The sequence below is a fragment of the Falco cherrug genome, chromosome 3 (assembly GCF_023634085.1).
Source record: "Falco cherrug isolate bFalChe1 chromosome 3, bFalChe1.pri, whole genome shotgun sequence".
NCBI classification, from domain to species: domain Eukaryota; kingdom Metazoa; phylum Chordata; class Aves; order Falconiformes; family Falconidae; genus Falco; species Falco cherrug.
This window is the reverse complement of record NC_073699.1, coordinates 70,643,164-70,661,773: the sequence shown is the minus strand read 5'-3', so window position 1 is coordinate 70,661,773 and position 18,610 is coordinate 70,643,164. Positions and strand designations below refer to the sequence as shown.

At 41.4% G+C, this 18,610-nt stretch overlaps 1 long non-coding RNA gene across 1 annotated transcript; it reads left to right on the top strand.

Moving 5' to 3' along the window:
* The first annotated feature begins 14,860 nt into the window (after positions 1 to 14,860).
* On the top strand, positions 14,861 to 18,354 carry LOC129735739 (uncharacterized). Its single transcript, XR_008731580.1, has 2 exons — positions 14,861 to 15,288; positions 17,550 to 18,354. It is a non-coding gene; the product is annotated as an uncharacterized LOC129735739 (long non-coding RNA).
* The last annotated feature ends 256 nt before the right edge of the window (positions 18,355 to 18,610 follow it).

Here is an 18,610-nt window from a genome sequence, read left to right as displayed (position 1 = left end):
AATCAACATGATATAAACGAAGAAAACTACACTATCCCCATGCAATCACGGTAAGAAATTTCTCAGAAGTAGAACGCAACAAATGCTTACAACTATCTTCCCCAGAACTTAAATTCAAGGAGTATAATCTTGCTGTATAAAAAAATGATAACCATTGGAGTCAAATATGTAAATGGTGAAGAACTGGAACATGACAGGTGCAAGAAGCCATGGACAAATGAGTCAGCCCTCAAGAATTTCTGCTTATTCTGTATGTTAAACCCTAAACCTCATCTATTCTTGCAAGTGAAAAAGTATTTAGTATAGTATTAACGTGCCTTTGTTTCATGTCCCAGAAGATGGCAGTAGTCCCACAATATTTCATGGATATGCAGCTGCTCTCCAGACTGGCTGTGGTTTTTTTACAGCTAACTTTCTCTCTTTTACCACTTAAGGAGAAATATATTAATTAGCGTTACTTTGGTGCTGACATACAGTTTGTACCTGATTTTTTTCTGCCACCTATTCACTGTTTGGTTTTAATTTTAACTAAAATGAAGATAAAACCAATGCCTTATTAAAGGTTATCTAAAAAGACATGTAATACTATGTATTTTCTACTTGACTTTGTAGAGATATTAAAATCTGTTCTGTCTCAGATTGGAAAGCAGAAGTTTGTCCTGCCAGTTCAAGCTTGAGCTAAGGTGTTTTAAGCCAGATAGTTAAAGCAGTTTAATTGCAGCCCAGAGCAATGAGGAAGCTTAACCATCCGGGCAAATGTTATCTGTGCTTGCTGTTGCGGTACAGAGGAAAGCTCTTTTATTTTCGTGTTTGTGTTGCTAATTTTGAATTTCATTAGAAATCTGCTATTTGGCATTTTCTTAGACCCCGCAACGTAGAATTGTAACAGAGTAAGAGCGTTAGCTTCTCCTATTGAGAAAGGCCTATGATACCGTGGTTGCAGAAGAAACTGAAGATATGAAGCTTCAGAACCTGACACCAGATGGCAACTGCAGAGATGGTATCTGTGTATCCATCTAGGCAGCGTCATCATATTTTGGAGATCACCGGTGTGGCTTGAGGTTTAGCATGACTACAAATCCCATACGAAAGAACACGAACATGGATGGATTCCTTCCAACAGACACTGCTGGCTGCATTTATGGCCTCTTGCTTACTGTATAAGTTCCTGAGTTGCGTATGCATTAGTAAGCTCAAAATACTTCATCTGGTGTGTCAAAACCTCAATGATACCTGCCTGTGTATGTTCCACTGAGGCTATGCCCTCCCTCTTTGTGTGCATTTTCTCAGTACTTTACACAAGAAAGATTAGAGTTTGTTTGGGAATTTTGGATCTGGCTTGATTAAAAGTAATACATTATTCTAACACCGTTTTCAGCATTTCTGAAGTTCAGTTTCTCCTGAAGTGTCTTTCAGAGTTTCTACTTTCTGGTTTTTTACTCTAGGAGTCAGCAGTTCATTGCATTGTGATTAATACATTTTTTCCCCTGCTTGCTGTGTGAACTGTAGAGTGCATTAGAGCTATTTTGAGATCAATAGATGAATTGTAAAGCAGCATTTGTGAAATTACCATGGCAAAATCCTAGCAAGTTCTTCCTTGACTGCTTCTCCTCCTCTTTCTCTGTTCTCTGAACTCAGTCAAGTTCCCATTGTGATTACTTGAGACTACTTCAAGGGTGAGTACAGAATGATTTAATAAAACAATAATCTCTTTTGACCTTGTTTCTGAGGGAAAAAGAAAAATGTATTCAGAATAATTTCAAATCCTTCCCCTGTACTTCAGCTGCCAGGAGCTGAATACATCTTCATTATCGTTGGAAAAATGACTGAAAGGCACAATTTTCCTCTCCAAATCCTCTTGAAAATCTGCTATGGTACTGAACTACAATGAGGATGATACAAGGCATTAAAGATTTGTGCAAAATCATGAGGACCCCTTTGAGAGCCCAGTTTCAAAAGTCTAAAAGCTTCAGGACCCTAAATTATTACCAATGGGTGAGGATGGTCTGGTGGAAGATGAGTTTGCACGCTGCGCCTATGGCAATCTATAATTAACTTCATTAATCACCATTTTTAAAGTAAGCCCCAAACTTAAATGATTTGGGATCAGAAGACGATGGTGACTTGTTTAACTGGGACTTGAAACCACCTGCAGTGCAGCTGAAAGTGGCCCAGTGGCTCTGGCATGAAGAGAGCTGCTGCAAGTGTGAGGCAGCAGTTTAGACAACAGTAAGGGCATTGCCTCCTACCACAGAGCTGCATAAGAAAGAAAGGAGTACAACAAGACCGCAGCAAGGGAAAAACATTTAAGTGTTCACCCGTGTATTTAGAAGAATTAATGAAGGTTTTACAGCAGGATCGGACTTTTGGTCTAGTCATTTCTATGTCGTGCTGCTCTACAGCAGAAGAGACCGCTGAAGGCCAGATTCCCACCCACCAGCCTGTTTTCAGGCAGAGTGAAGTTCAGCTCCGACAGACCTGGCAGCAGAAAGGATGAACAGAGTCAGGCTGTGACCTCAGCAAATACAGAGCCAGAGCATAAAGCCCTTGTTCCCAGCGGTGAACGTATACGTACATTACCCACTGCACTGTGCCCCAGTGCAGGGTGGGTGGTGCAAGTAATAAAACAATATGGTTTCTTATGTGTTTGCTGCTAATGTAATAGGTGAATAATAGCCAAAGTTCCCTTTGCTTCCTCATGTCAGAAAAAGGAATCTATCCTTTTGTGAAGATGCAGGGAGTGACAGACCAGTTTTGGTTTCCGGGAAGGTTATGGAGAAAATCTTCCTGGAAGTCATATACAAATACAAGAAGTAAAATAAAGCGATTTGGAACATCCAGGCACTAAAGGCAAGTTGGATCTGACCAGCCTGATGCCCTTCTATGAAGAAGTGACTGGTTCTGTTGACTAGAGGACAGGGATGGCTGTTTCCTCACTTTGACTATACTAAGACTATACAGTTTTACACAATAAACTTCTGAAATACAGTTTTGATAGGTGGATGAAAAATTGGCTGGCCTGCCAAGATCCAAGGGTTGTGACCAGTGACATCCCTCTGTGGTTAGTACTGGCATCAGTACTTTAAACATCTTTATTAAGAACCTGGACAAAGGCATGTAGCACAACCTCAGAATAGTCACATATACCAAACTGCAGGCAGCAGTTGATGGGCAGGTGAGCAAGGCTGATGTATAAAGAGAGAAATCTCAAAAGCTAACGCAAGGTTCTGCATCTTGGATAGACTAAACCCACGCAACAGAATTGGCTGGGGATAGCTGGCTGGAAAGCAATTTCACAGAAGAGGTCCTGGCTGACAGCAAGTTGAATGTGAGCCAAGTATGCCCTTGCAGCAACAAAAGCCAGCTGCATCCTGGGCTGCGCCAGCAAGAGCATAGCCCTTGCTGCTTGCTAGCTTGCTGCTAGCCTTTGCGATCACTTCCCAAGAGGGGAAGTGGTTCTTCCCCTCTATTAGGCATCTGAGGCCACCTCTGAAGGACTGTCTCCAGTTTAGGCTCCTCAGACCAAGAAAAACATTGATACTCTGAAGTCCAGTAGGTAAGTGCATTTGATATGACTCCTATGCAATTTCGTTTTTATCTAAAATAAACAGATTCTGTAGAAGTGCAACAGAGGTGACTTTGAAACCCTGTGGGAATTGACAAGCTAACACCTACCTTTGAATCTAGTTCTACAGTAAGGGAAGAATTCTCAGCTGTTTTTAATCATCCTGTAACACATAGAGACTCCAGCATTCTCTATTGAACACCTAGGTCTTATTATTTTTATTGAAAATTCAAGTACGGTCAAGATTACACCAGCCAGGTCAGTAAGGAAATACGGGGAGTCTTAGTTCCATCTCCAGAGCAGGAGTTCAGGGTTTGAAGGTGAAGACCCACACATGAATATGAGCACAATGCAAGGACAGGGGGAAAGAGAGGCACGTGGTGAAAGCAAGATGCTTTCAGCAACAGCAAGGCGGAGGGCACGCCGTGCCTGTTAGAGTCAAACACCGTGTTGCTGTCTGAAGATTAAGGCAATGGCACAGTCATAACTAAAAGCAAAATATTTGCAATACACACTTGGGAAGAAATTATAGCTATTTACAGTGATAGCTATTATTAAATGCTTTAGTACACATCAACTCAAATTTCTCAAGCGTGCCTACAAGAACCCAGCATTGTGTTTTGTAAATGTGGCAGTTTGGTAAAATGGTTGCGATTGGACTGCCTTGGCTTGTGAAGGCGGGGTGGGGGGGCTGACAGAGGCTTTGTGAAACTCCCATGGGCAAACTAATCTCGCTTGCGTATGCTGGTACCTTAGTGCTATTTGCTCATCTGAAGCAATTTTCATTCTTGCCAGCCATTCCATTGAGGTGTAACAGAATCCTAAATGAGAAATGGAAAAATAGAAATACAGAAAACATTTTCCTAATAAAGAAACCAAACTTGTAGTGAAAGAACATGCACTTTGTTTAAACAAAGCTATTTTTTTACTTTAGGAAAGAATAGCTTAAATTAACACCCAACATATATTATGAAAAATTACACTTTTCATATGAAGACAGCAAGAATAAAACATTCATACTATACATGATCTGTAAGGACTTATGGTGGTACTAGTTATATCTTGGCAGTGCTAACCAGGATACACTGAAGGCTATGGAAGAGAAGTACAGTCTCATGGCAGCCTGCTGTCCTGAGATGCCTAGCTGAGAGACCTGACTGACAACAGAAACTGATGGAGCCCAGGGCTGTATATAGATTTAGAGACTGAAATGACAACTGTTATTTTCATATTCCTTCATCAATTTCAGGGCCACATCTAGGATCTCCTTTAAAAAATCTCTTTGTTGGTTTCTGTCCTGGTTTTGGTTGGGATGGAGTTAACTTTCTTCTTAGTAGCTGGTACAGTGCCGTGTTTTGGCTCTGATGTGAGAGCAATGTTGATAACACGCTGATGGTTTTTCGGTTGTTGCTGAGTGATGTTTATACCAAGTCCAGGACTTTTAGGTTTCTCGGGCCCTGCCAGTGAGAGGGCTGGGGGGGCACAAGAGCCTGGGAAGGGACACAGGCAGGACAGGTGACCTGAACCAGCCAAAGGGATATTCCATACCATGGGCCATCATGCTTGGTATATGAGCTGAGGGGGTTAGCTGGGGGTGGGGGGATCATTGCTCAGGGACTGGCTGGGCATCGGTCAGTGGGTGGTGAGCAGCTGTACTGTGCATCACTTGTTTTCCTTTGCCCTTTTCCTTTGGATTTTATCCTTTTCCCCACCTTTCTGTTATAACCGTTGTTGTCGTTGCTATTATTATTGTTATTGTTCTTATCTTTTTATTCTGTTCAAAGTATTGAATTGTTCTTATTGGAACCCTGGAGTTTTACATTCCCTTCCGATTCTCCCCCCACCCCTCCGGGTGGGGGGCAGCGATTGAGCGGCTGCGTGGGGCTGGGTTGGCAGCCGGGGTTAAACCACAACAGTTTCACAAGGAGCCTTGAACCCCCTCCTGGAAGGCTCAGGGGGACAAACTCAGGACTGGGGGAGCCTCCTAGCATGCTCTGAAGGTTACCTGTAAGAACTGAATGGAATGTAAAACCTGGAAAAAAAGGTAGAAACAGATAGTTTCTGTACCTGAAAACTCAGTCCTTACTCACAATCAGTTAGGAGGAAGTCCAATAACAATGTTTGTCATTTTTAGTGTGTAAAAATAGATTAGCACAATGTTTTCTTTCTAAAACAAATACTTCTTGATTACTTGATTATTTAAGCAAGATTCTGGCCCAGATATGTGCAGAGAGTGGTTTAAAAAGGGTGCCCAAAAGAAAGGTTTATATAAAGCTAAAGGCAACCTCTGCTATGTTCTGGCATCTCAGCATTTTTAGGCTATTTATGATGTTGGGGGTCTGACTAGCAGGTTCTAAGGCTTGAACGTGGCAGCATGGAACAAAGCAATCTGAATTTGTGTTTGGGGCTGAAACCAGAATTTCAAATTTTAGTCCTATGGTATTTATCTAATTTCTCTTTGACTCAGTGTCATTTGGAGAACTTGGTGTGAATAAGAAACAACCGATCAAAATCTGTTTTTAACATATGCTTTCAGCTTCTCCCTTCATTTCATAACTTCCCGTAATACTCCTGTCGTTGTTTAACCCCAGCTGGCAACTAAGCCCCACACAGCTGCTTGCTCACTTCCCCCTGGTGGGATGTGGGAGTCAGAAGGGTAAAAGTGAGAAAACCCGTGGGCTGAGCTAAAGACAGTTCAATAGGCAAAGCAAAAGCCGCGCACACAAGCAAAGCAAACCAAGGAATTCATCCACCACTTCCCATCGGCAGGCAGGTGTTCAGCCACCCCCAGGAGGACAGGGCTCCATCGTGCTTAAGGGCTACTTGGGAAGACAAATGCCATAACTCTGAACATCCCCCCTTCCTTCTTCTTCCCCCAGCTCATATACCAAGCATGATGGCCCCTGGTATGGAATATCCCTTTGGCTGGTTCAGGTCACCTGTCCTGCCTGTGTCCCCTCCCAGTTTCCTTCGCCCATCCAGCTCTCTCACTGACAGGGTCTGAGAAACTTAAAAGTCCTGGACTTGGTGTAAACATCACCCAGCAACAACCAAAACCATCCCTGTGCTATCAGCGTTGTTCTCACACCAAATCCAAAACACAGCACTGCACAGAACAAAATTAACTCTATCTCTGCTGAAACCAGGACAACTGCCTAGGGCTTTTTTGAGAGCCCTGATTCCTAAAATCTATATTAGGGGTGATAAACATTAAATACCAATGCTATTTCCTTCCTAGCACTCAATTCTTTCCCTTCAATGAGCTAGCATCAGTGACAAGTGACAAACCATATTCCTTTTCAAGCACATTCACAATAGTGCTACAGAAAGTTAGGAAAACTCTTTTCCTTTTTCACTTTCAGCAATATGTATTAATTTAGAGGCAAAAATGCCCAATTTAAACCCCCATGCTTTCCCATCTTGCCCTGGATGCTCTCTTTGATCTTGTAGAATAGCCTTCACAAAGCAGTGAACTAAGATAATCCTGTGCTGGAGTTGAATTTACGTTTATGTTCTGGTAATAAGCACGTGTACCTTTTACACATTTCATACATGCGGGGGTTAACAATTACAATTTTTTGTTTTCTATAAACAAGAACCTGCCAAGGGAATGCTTCTTTCTCACCCTTCCCCTCACACTCCCAGATGCAATACATATTTATAGCACTGAAACAAAAATTATGCGTGAATCCATGTCAGGTGTAGAAATCAAAGTGAGTTAGATCGGCCACAAATCTGAAGGGGTTGAAGGTCTCTGCTTAACAGCTACTCCAAACCAGCTGTTTGCACACGGGTGCATGGGCATTTGTACCAGGAGAAGATTTTTGTTAAGGAAAGTGCACGCAAATGGATCTGAAACTCACTGACATATGTCCTTCAAAACTATTTCCATTTTCCTTTTCTGAAAGAAATTTTCACAGTGCCTGCCAAATTGCTGCAGGTAAATGTTTCTCTCAAACCATTTTATCTTTGCATTCACTCTGCTTGAGAAAATGGAGTAAGGCTGACTCATATAATCTATACTCTCTCAAGAATTTGTTCTCCACATTCCTACCTAATTAAAGCAGCAAAGTAGGTTTAAAGGTGAGGAAAAAGGGGGGATTATCTGGGACTTCGGTCAAGGCAAGTTATCAAATAGCAGCTAGGACATGGGAAAAGGATATTTAATAACCTTGAGGCAGCCATTCCTTAATGCCACCTGGAATGTGGATTTCAGTTTTCTTAGCAGTGGTTCGAGGGAAGCACAGTGTAGGACTGGATCTGTCACGATAAACCATGCAATATTTTTTTTCTGCGAAGTGACATCACAGCAGACTGATGTTTTCAGAAACTCATGAGGTTATATTAGCTGTATAATACATGCTCAAAGCAAACCCGTAAGTATAAATAGTCAGCTGATACTTGGAATTGGTCAGACTAGGAAACAAAATGTTCCCTAAAGAATACACTATAAAGCGTCGTTGCAAGCCTGCTGCTGGACAGTGCTGTTGTGAAAACACTGCAGACACATCGGGGCACTGGACCTCAAACCTGAATTGTCATTTCCTTCTAATCCTGACTTGGCTACATGGCTCTTCACAAATCATTTCACCTCCATTTCCCCCACTGTCTACATTAACTACAGAAGTTGTAAATTTTCTTTTAAGTGAAGGAGCTCATTAGAAGGAAGATACACTTCTTCTCTAAATTTTTATAGAAAGACATGCAGCTGATGAAGCTGTCACCATTGATGGGAATTAACTATTTTATGGTGACAAACAACAGAGAGAGTGAAGTGAGAAAAGAGCCAAGAGAGGACCTGAAAGGGATGACAAGCATTTTTTATTTGACACCATGCCTTTGATTTGATGAGACTCCTTACAAGCTTCTGTTTCAAGGTGCACTTGTGTGAGTTATGGGAATGATGCTTCAGTTTCAGGCTGGATCAGTTACTGAGCAGCGTTGATCAAAACACAGGAAAATGATGGGAGCTGGTATCCATCAAGGCTAACAGCAGTACTTTTTGCTTATCACCAGCTCTGTTCCTTCTGACTATCTTCTAGCTTGCAGGTAACACAAATGGGAATCCTGGACCTGTAACCAGAATCCTCAGGCGCACTCATTTTTGTTATCTTTTATTTTCATTCTTTTATCTCAATTGTGCTTAATAGCAACAAAACTTCTCATTTTACCTGCATTTACAACTACGGAAACAAATATTTCAGAAATGTCTCTGCATTTGGGTGTTTCAACAGTGCAATTCTAATATGGTCCCCTGAACTGATCCAAGTTAGAGACACTGCTTTGAAATTGTATAAAATGCAGCAAGCTCCTGGTACAACAGATTGCCAAAAAAGCCTAAAGTGATTTTGTGCGTACCCAGCAATTTATATCTAATACACTAAATGGTAGAATTTGGCAAGGGGGAGAGGGTATAGGTATAAAACTGGATGCTGCCCAGTTAAGTTTATGAGGCTGCATTTTTCTAACTTCCCCCACTCTGGAAGGATCCCTCAGATGTCTCAGCTGTGTCCTGGCACCAAGTACTGTCAGCACCTCTGCACATCAGCTCCTGAGTTAGCTTGAGGCTGAGCTAGATGTGCGCTTCAGATTCAGTCCTTCCTCCACGTGGTCGCTTCAAATGCATCCCAAATGTAGCAAACCCTGGTTAAAGCAGGGGACCAGCCCTTCTGGGCCCCCCTAAATCTTTCTGTGGCCAGTCACAAGGCTGATGCTGTACTCGCCTAGCAGCTCTGCAGGGAGTTTGGAGTTTGGTAGCATGTACCCACAAAAGTCAGGTGATAACTGGGACGCTCGGCAAAGCCCAGCCTCAAGCCAAGGCTTCTTCAGTCCAGAAGGACTTTGTGAACCTCCCAAGCCCAGCCCCTGCGCAGAGATTTGGGCTTCCCTCAAAAGTGGGATGCCAGGCTTAAGCTCTGCCTTTAGTGAGCAATTATTTACTGTTACTTACAAAAAACTCCTGCATCCTCAGACTTACTTTGAGTTTGTCATTGTAGCTCTGTAGGTTTGAATATCTGGGAAAGATTGTCAGTATTAGGGGGAAGTCTGTGCAAGAGAACAGAAATTAGATTTATTTTGATTCAGGATATAAACAGAATTTGAAAACCTCATTTAAAAGCAACAAAGTAGGATATAAATCAGTGGGTTTGTAGGGGCATGGCACTAGTCAAATGATATCCACTGCACAGTGGGAAGGGCTTTCTTGGCAAAGAAGTCTTCTTAAAAATTAAGGGGCCAAGGAGAGGCAAGAGACATCTTAGCAATGTTTTACGCTTTGATTTAAGTTTAGAAGTTATTTTTTCAAAGGTCACCTTTCCTCAAATGCAAGGTTTCAGTCTAGCCTAGGCTAATTCATGTACCATTGCCTGAAATCAGAGATTTATTGGCTTTCACTATGTCAAAAAGACATCTGCAATTTTTCTGCTTAAAGTATCTTTATGCATGCACTGTTGGCTGGGCTTTTTATTTGTTTGTTTTTCTAAGTGACAGTCACTCAAAAAATTCTATAATAGACATATCACCATACCTATAGTCTTAAATTTTGTCTAATATCATCTCTCTCAATTATTCTACATCTTATTAAGAAGGACATTTCCTCTTAAGAACTTGGGAGTCACTGAACATCCAAATAAGGAGAACAGGTTTTTTTGTCTACACACTTTAATTACTTTTTATAAATTACACCATTAACAGAATAAATATATGTCCAAAACTATATCTTTCAAAAAAATAGCAGGTACATGATATGTTATATATCTGTAAAATTACATCTGCTTCATAGTAGGTAGTTGTCTCCATATAATGTGCTTTTGCAACACAGGGCAATACAGTATTTGGATACCAAATATTCACTATTCAGACCTGTTATCCAGTATAGCATTATTGGTGTGAATGTGGATACTTTAGAAAATGTTTACAAGCTATTAAAGTAAGTTCTAGCTAACTCACTAAGACACTAGAACCAAACACACCAGAAGAATGAACATGGAAGTCAGCACATTTCAATTAATTTCCTGATTAACAACCTCAAAAAACAAAAAATCCTTTTAACCACAGTTATGCACTCTCCTTACTATGTAGGAAAATAATTTAATTTCAAGGGGCCTTACACAGAACAGAAATGTCCTTATATGTTCCTGCATGGATCTGCATCCAGGATTGTGTAAAGCAAATGGTGGCCCTAGTCTTCTCTTCAAGAATGGGATGTGCTACAGGTATGCCAGGACTTCCTTCTCACAGCTTAGAAACAAAAACAGAGCAATAAAAAAAGATCACAGCAATGCTCTCTAGAGATGTCCTGAAGCTGTAAACTGAACAGAAACCAGGGAATCAGTTTTTAGAAGAGGCAAGGTATGATTTAGTGTTCTGCCCATGTTAACAAGATAGGGCACAAGAGAAGCATTCATCTTTGGTCTTGTTGGGAGGGTGAATGTATTTCATTTAGATGAAGTTTACAGAGCATTTTTTGGTATTGTACATTGAAAATAAATCAAAAGTTATTAGATCATATGGTTATCTTTTAAGATTTCTCTAATATTGATTTTAGAAACTTTAATGCTTCTATTTAACTCAGTTAGGAATATTGACCTTAATGTAATAGACTTTAGTCATTATGCTAGGATGAATATGGTATCAGATAGAAAGTGCTCCAACCAGCTGTATCAGTAAAGCCACATTTTAACAATGAAAGATGCAAATCCCCTTAATGGAAAGATGTACGATATTATTGCTGCAGTGCTTTGAAATGATGTAATATAGTCTAGATTGCTCTTGTCTTAAATATTCTGTGATTCGTTATGGGTTTCATGAAATCTTTTCATTAGGCGTTTCATCATAATGTGGTTTGCGTGCGTTTCAAAGAAAGGTAAGGAATAAAATTAATATTAAAATGAATAATTGGATTCATTAAGGAATAGGTCAAATAAATTTGATATCAGAAATATAGTCTGCCTATTATGATGGAAATAAAACTGAAATTGGGTAAAATCCTGCCCTTATATGAGACAATGGCAAAGTTCCCTTTCTGTTCTGAAATAAACAGACTAAATTCTACTTTCATTAACCAGGGCAAGAAGGTGTAGAAACTGGGATTTTGGTGGAATTACTAGGCATTTATCAATGTTAATCAGAGTAGAATTTGGCTTAATAGCTCCATGCTACTTTGGAGAATGCCTACACTTAATGTTTTTAGTATCTTCTTTTTGCATCTTCCTATACAGCTCCAGCAGTGTCTTCAGAGTAGTAGAATGAAGATTGTTAATAGGGTTTTAGTATATTATAAATAACAAAATATAAATCTGGAATCTGGAAATGGAAACGTAATGAAATGTGTATTTGGATTCATTGTGCCCTGTCATGGTAATGAGTTAGGAAAAACAAAATGGAAAGAAAATCATCCTAGTAAGTAGCAAAGAGGAGATGCAGTTTGGCTCCATTTATGAAGTGCAGGAAAACTGGCATGGAGAATAAAGGAGACTCACAAAGGGGTCACATGAAACAATGACGATGTGGTATCCAGAAATCTCTTTGTAGCAATGCCTCTAAGTAGTCAAGCTAAAAACATGGTATTTTTTCTTCAAATATTATGTAAGGTTTAATTTCAATCAATAGATGTATGGTTATAAATCTAGATCTGTAGAAGCTGCGTATCTAAATGACAAGGGTGAGGAGTAATAGCTCCTTTTGCAGTGGCATTAACATCAGCATGCCTGCCTTTGTCTTTTCCTTCGTCCACTTTATGAAACATACATCTTCCTTGTAAAATGTTCTCAAAGCTTACTTTCCCCCCCCTAATTAATTTTTTTTTTTTCTTAGAGGAGTTCAATCTCCCATGCCTGAGTCACTCTTTCTCCTTGCAATGCCTCCTACCCAGCCGGTGGAAACAACCAACCTCCCTAAGTTATCACATGCGTTTTGCAGGGTAATAACCTTTCACCAGACCTTTAACCTCAGCAGGGAATGTGAGCTTGTAATGGTCTAGGCCAAATTTTGAAATTAAGTGCTGTGGATAGGTAAGAAAGCAAGGGATGAGGACTCCTTACCAAATGGTTAAAGCACACCACGCAGCCTGGACAATAAACATGTCAAAGTTTTTTTCTGCTAGAAGTGAGCAGGGTTTCAACTGCTGTCCCGCGACTGGCTTTCTCATGGTGTAGGTGATGTCTATGGCCCTGAAGTCAGTGGAAGCTGACCAATAAGAGAAAATGGGAGTTAGATAAACATAGAAGATTTTTCCTGTGCCCAGCTGTAGATAAGAAGATGTACGTTTGTGCAGTGAGGGTAACTGACCATGGGGATATGGTGTATTCTCCACCCCTTCCAGTTTTCACATTGAGAGATTTTAGGTGAGCTGTTCAGATGGTCTCCGAGTTCTCTCAGAAAACTACACAGCAGAGCTGGACATCCTTACCCATTTACCCACTACGCAATCTGTGTATGCTTTCAGTTGCTCAGGTAGGAAAGGTTTGTAGCAGTAATATCTTTAATTAATTTTATTTATATAGGTTGGAAGAAACAAAGGAGCTTTCAGCATATCAGCCTTTCTCCTGGCCTGAAAAAGACGTTTCCTGCTTCTGTTTTAGACCAGAAGAACAACATGTGCCCCGCTTCCCAGACCTCATCTATGGTTTTTTTCCAGGCTACAATAATACAATTTTAAAAAAGCTTTTCCTATATCTTTAGACCATCATAGTAACCACAGCATTGCTACCAATGCTGTCAGAGCAGTAGGAGCTTTTGAACCCAGACTAGCTGCAGAGGGCAGTATTAACTCGTCTTTTAAACTCCAAAGTGCCAAAGAATATCAATGTCCCTTGAAAATGCAAAATTGTATTTTACATGTAAATAACACAGGGCTTTGATAAGCAAATTCAGCATGTATTGCCAAGAGCAAATATGGGACAATTTCGTGATACATGATTTGCTGAAAAAGTACATATCTGTATTGCATTAACTTTTTCAGATTCTAATAGATGGAATAAGATGCTTGGATTCCAAGTATGTATTTTGTTTATGCTTTATTATGACATGTTTCTTACACTATGAACAAAACCACAAAAGAAAGATTGGCAGGAAAACAAGTTTGACACTGTTCTTGTTTCTCCCTGGTGCATTTCAATTTAATAAGACTTACTGGGACTAGGAAATTATTCTCTTTCATGTGATGTTTATTTACATGGATATCCAGTTGTTAGCAGTAGTGAAGTTATTGTTCTCTTTATAATTCCTGGCACTATATGAAAATTTTTCAGGGAATAGGGCAAATGTGAATCTTTGGTCATGGACAGGTAGTCTTGTAAGCAACTTTCCAAGAGAAAGGGTTCAAAATGTTTCCCCCTTGTGTACAAAATAAGATCTGGATTTTTCTCATTTTCTAATATTCATCCCAGAGCTCTCTAATAACACTTCCCCATTTGCAAATATCTGGTTTTATGGGTCTCAAAATTTTGTGGGAGCTCCACAGCAAGCTTTCAGTGCAGAAAAGGAACAATAATGCACACCCCATTCAGATAGGCACCTGCTGTGTTTCTCAGTCTCGCTCCGTAGGTCATTCTTTACTTCTCCAGGAGTTCTTCCAGACTCTTGCTGTAGTTTGGAGAGCTCAGTCTTCTGGTACTGTTTATTCAGTTTAATCTGACCTTGACTTCTCTGTTCTGTTACTGCCCGGCCCAGTGTGTAGACTAGGCATTCTCTGGTTAACATTATTAGAACATGGAGCTGCAAATTTTCCAGTGCCATACCTATGTGAATTTGATCTTCCATTTCAGTAAAATTGAATGTTTCTGCTTATGTCTGTACAGGGGGTGGTGTGTCTATACACATCATGGTCCACCTGAAAAAGCTCTGAAGCTCACTCCTGTGGTTGCTCATCTCTGTGGACTCAGAAGATGGCAAGAGTCTGATGGGAAACCACCTTTTCTTCTGAGGACACACCAGAACAGCTGCTTGCAGCTGCTATATCTACTCCATTTTTTAGTTTATGCTGTCCATTTGGAAAACCAGACACTGCATCTTGCCACTGAACTGCTGTTTAAAAAACATAAATTGTGCCAAGACAGATGGGTCTTCCCATCACAAGGAAGGTCTCCAGTTTTCCCTGTTTCACTTACAGCATGAAGTGGGATGTCTTTAGCCTATGGCAGTATTTATAGCCCCTCCCCATCTGCTTTTTCTAGTTCATGGAAAGTGTATATGTATACACACACACATATTCCTCCTAGTATTTATTTTAATAGAAAAGTTCACTGTATAAAATACATGAGGGTTAATATGTAGTTTTAATTAGAATTTATGCAAGTGGATGCTGACTGCCTGCTGTTACAACTATTTGTCCTCCATCCTGAATAATGTTTAGTCATGTCATAACAGCCAGCAGCATGTTGACTAACACTACTTCAGCCTGCATGTGGAGCAGAACCTGATTATATTGGTGCATCAAGATAGGCACGGGGATGGATTTATGTGACAGCCAGAAACTTCATTAATCTGTCACTGGGAAAGCGGCTCTGGCTTTTCTACTTTCTAAAGCTGTCGCATACCAGCTATTAAAGTGTAGACAACATGGAAGCTAAAATAATACAGGTGGCGGTACTATGGTATTTGTTGTAATTCTCAAAGCCTTTTGTCACAATGAATATAGAAAAAGATTTTAGGATCTGAGAGGATTAGCTTATTGGTTTTTAATAACAGATATGAGTATCTGAAATCTTGGACATAAGAATGAGGTAAGCCTTTATCAAAATGTTATGTATATAGATGATATATAGAAAAAGAAAGGTTATATAATTCCTGTTAATGCCATAACAGCATCACACTGCTGGGTATTCATGTTAGGTTTGAAGTGCATGAAAACCAGGTAAAGAACCTGTTTCAACACCAAGGGTCCTTATAGACATTTAAGGTGCTTTCAGAGTTAATATTTGATAACACCGTGACCCTGACATTATAAGGAAGATCTAAGTGCAATTTTTCTCAATAGAAAAAAGTATGTTCTGTGTTTCATTGGGTAAAATGGGATACTTTGCACATAGATAAGTGAATTGGATGGGTTATCAATTGAAAACTGCAAATTTGAGGTTTATATTCTGATAAAGGAATGGCTCTTTTGCTAAGAGCAGGTAGCTATTGTTCATTTGATCCATTTCCCACAAGGCCAGATACGCTCTAATCATGGTAACAAACTGTTAGAATAATGTTATCACCATAATGTTCTAACAAGCCGATAGCTGCAATGTTGTAAAAAGGAATGTATCTTGCTATTCCTACCGTACAGTCATGCCTGAAATGATTTTGCCCAGTTTTATGTGACTGCTTTGAAAGATGAACCTAATTAAGGACTGGCCGATCAAACAGCTGGCATAACTTGTGGCCAGAAGGAGCATCCTTCCACAGCTTCCCTGGCAATCAGCTCTGTGGTGGGTTGACCCTGACTGGATGCCAGGTGCCCAGCAAAGCTGCTCTGTCACTCCCCTCCTCAGCTGGACCAGGGAGAGAAAATGCAATGAAAGGCTCCTGGGTCGAGATTAGGACAGGGAGAGATCACTCAGCTGCTACCGTCACAGGCAGAACAGACTCGACTTGGGGAAAATTAATTTAATTTATTACCAATCAAATCAGAGTAGGATAATGAGAAAAAAACCCAAATCTTAAAAACACCTTCCCCCCACTCCTCTCTTCTTCCTGGGCTTAATTTCACTCTCAATTTCTCTACCTCCTCCCCTGTCCAGCAGCACGGGGTATCGGGAATGTGTGTTATGGTCAGTTCATCACACATTGTCTTTGCCACCCCCTCCTGAGAGGGAGGCTCCTCACACTCTTCCCCTGCTCCAGCGTGGGGTCCCTCCCACGGGACACAGTCCTCCATGAACTTCTCCAACGTGAGTCCTTCCCATGGGCTGCAGTTCTTCACAAACTGCTCCAGCGTGGGTCCCTCCCACAGGGTGCAGCTCTTCAGGAACAGACTGCTCCAGGGTGGGTTCCCCGTGGGGTTACAGGTCCTGCCAGCAAACCTGCTCCAGCCTGGGCTCCTCTCTCCATGGGGTCCATAGCTCCTTCCAGGAGCCTGTTCCAGCTTGGGCTTCCCAGGGGTCACAGCTTCTTTTGGGCATCCCCCTGCTCCCGTGTGGGGTCCTCCATGGGCTGCAGGTGATATCTGCTCCCCCATTCACCTCCACAGGCTGCAGTGATATCTGCTCCACCACTAACCCCCACGGGCTGCAGGGGCACAGCCTGCCTCACCAGGGTCTTCACCTGGGGCTGCAGGGGAATCTCTGCTCTGGCACCTGGAGCATCTCCTCCCCCTTCTTCTTCACCAACCTTGGTGTCTAAATCTGCAGACTCACATACTCTTGCTCCTGTTTCAGGCTGCAGTTGCCATCATACAGGGTTTATTTCCCCTTAAATATGTTACCCCAGAGGTGCTACCACTGTCACTGATGGGCTCAGCCTTGGCCAGCAGCGGGTAGGTCTTGGGGCCGGCCAGCATTGGCTCCATCAGATATAGGGGAAGCTTCTGGCATCTTCTCTCAGAAGCCACCCTGTAGCCCTCCCACTACCAAAATCTTGCCACACAAACCAATACAAGCTCATACTTCCCAGCACCTTCCCTGCGAACTCCCTCTCCAACACCCACCAGCCCTGACCAGGCTGAGACCACTGGGGCTGTGGGAGCAGCAGGGTGACACCTCTTCAGGCAAGACCTGTCTGGGGGGTACAACACAGAGCTATTTAGGATCTTATTCTTTGAGGTGTATTGTCACTGTCACCACAGTAATCCAGCTACAATAAAGGTGTAAAATTCTGCCATGCATGGGCTGGGGTTTGCATTAAAAAAGGGGCAGCATGTTAAAGCAATTTTGCCAACACATTAATTAGTAGCCCTGGTGCTAATGGAGTGTGTATCGTGCTGATAAGGAGCAGGGTGAAGCAGGAGCAGTGTGAGGGGCCCTTCTCACTTATTTTTTCTATGTTAACATCTCTTTCCCAGGGTGGTTAGTGAGTTTTGTCGGAGGCGGAGCCACACTGCAGCTGCATGGGAGTCTGGCTTCTCCATCGCTAGAAGAGGAAAGCAGATACCATGTTCGTATCAAACAACAGCTATGCACGTTGTTCTGCTCCAAAACCTACTCTGTGAGATAACAGCAAAGCCTGTAAATCATTTCCCTTGTGGCATCGCTTGTCATTACCATTGCAATGAGATATACCTTTTGTCAATGGGAGTAGCATCAAACACTGAAGATTTTACTCCGATTCTATTCACTGCCCGCAACTCTATTGGCAAGATACACTTGGAGGATTTCAGGAGCGCTGGAGGGTCCACATAATCCTTGGAGATGAAATAAAATACCGTGTTCTTTGTAGATATGGTAACAGATTATTAAATAAAGCATATGAAGAAGAAATAGGCAAAGCATACAAAAAAATACTACTTGTATCTGGGTTGATCAAACATCTTACACTCCTGAACGGCCTGTTAGCTTGTATTTTTACAGCATGACTTCTGAGCCCAGAGCACATCTCAGTATCACCTGTGTGAGACAAACCTTTTAGAGTGCTCTTACTGCACTTCACAGGCCATTATCATCCATTAGGCAGCGTAAAAAGCCTAAGCACTGCTAAGTTGTACCCAGTCATGCCTCTCTGCTCCTTGGTTTATAACAAACCTGCAAATAGTTGCCACCTTCTTATTGCAGGCTTAAAGCAGAAATGCTGTGTTGGGAAAAAGGGCAGCTTGCTTGAGTTCAGTGTTTAGTGGGTGGATTTTCAGTGAAAAATAAATGGTTATAAACACATGCAGTATGTTTACTTCTGTTAACCTCCCTTTTTTCTTCTGGAAGTCTCCCCTTTCCCTTTTGTTGCTTTCTTTAAACAGGAGGGAACACTGCAAAACTGCACATATCTATTATTCCTAAGAGTTCTACATGCCTTGATTACCTGCTATGCAGTAATGATTTTCAGTATGTTTTAGCCATTTTTTTCTGAGGTCCAAGTGATCTATCCAAAGATGCTAAACAAACACGTCCTAGGCGATTTCAATCTATATTTTTA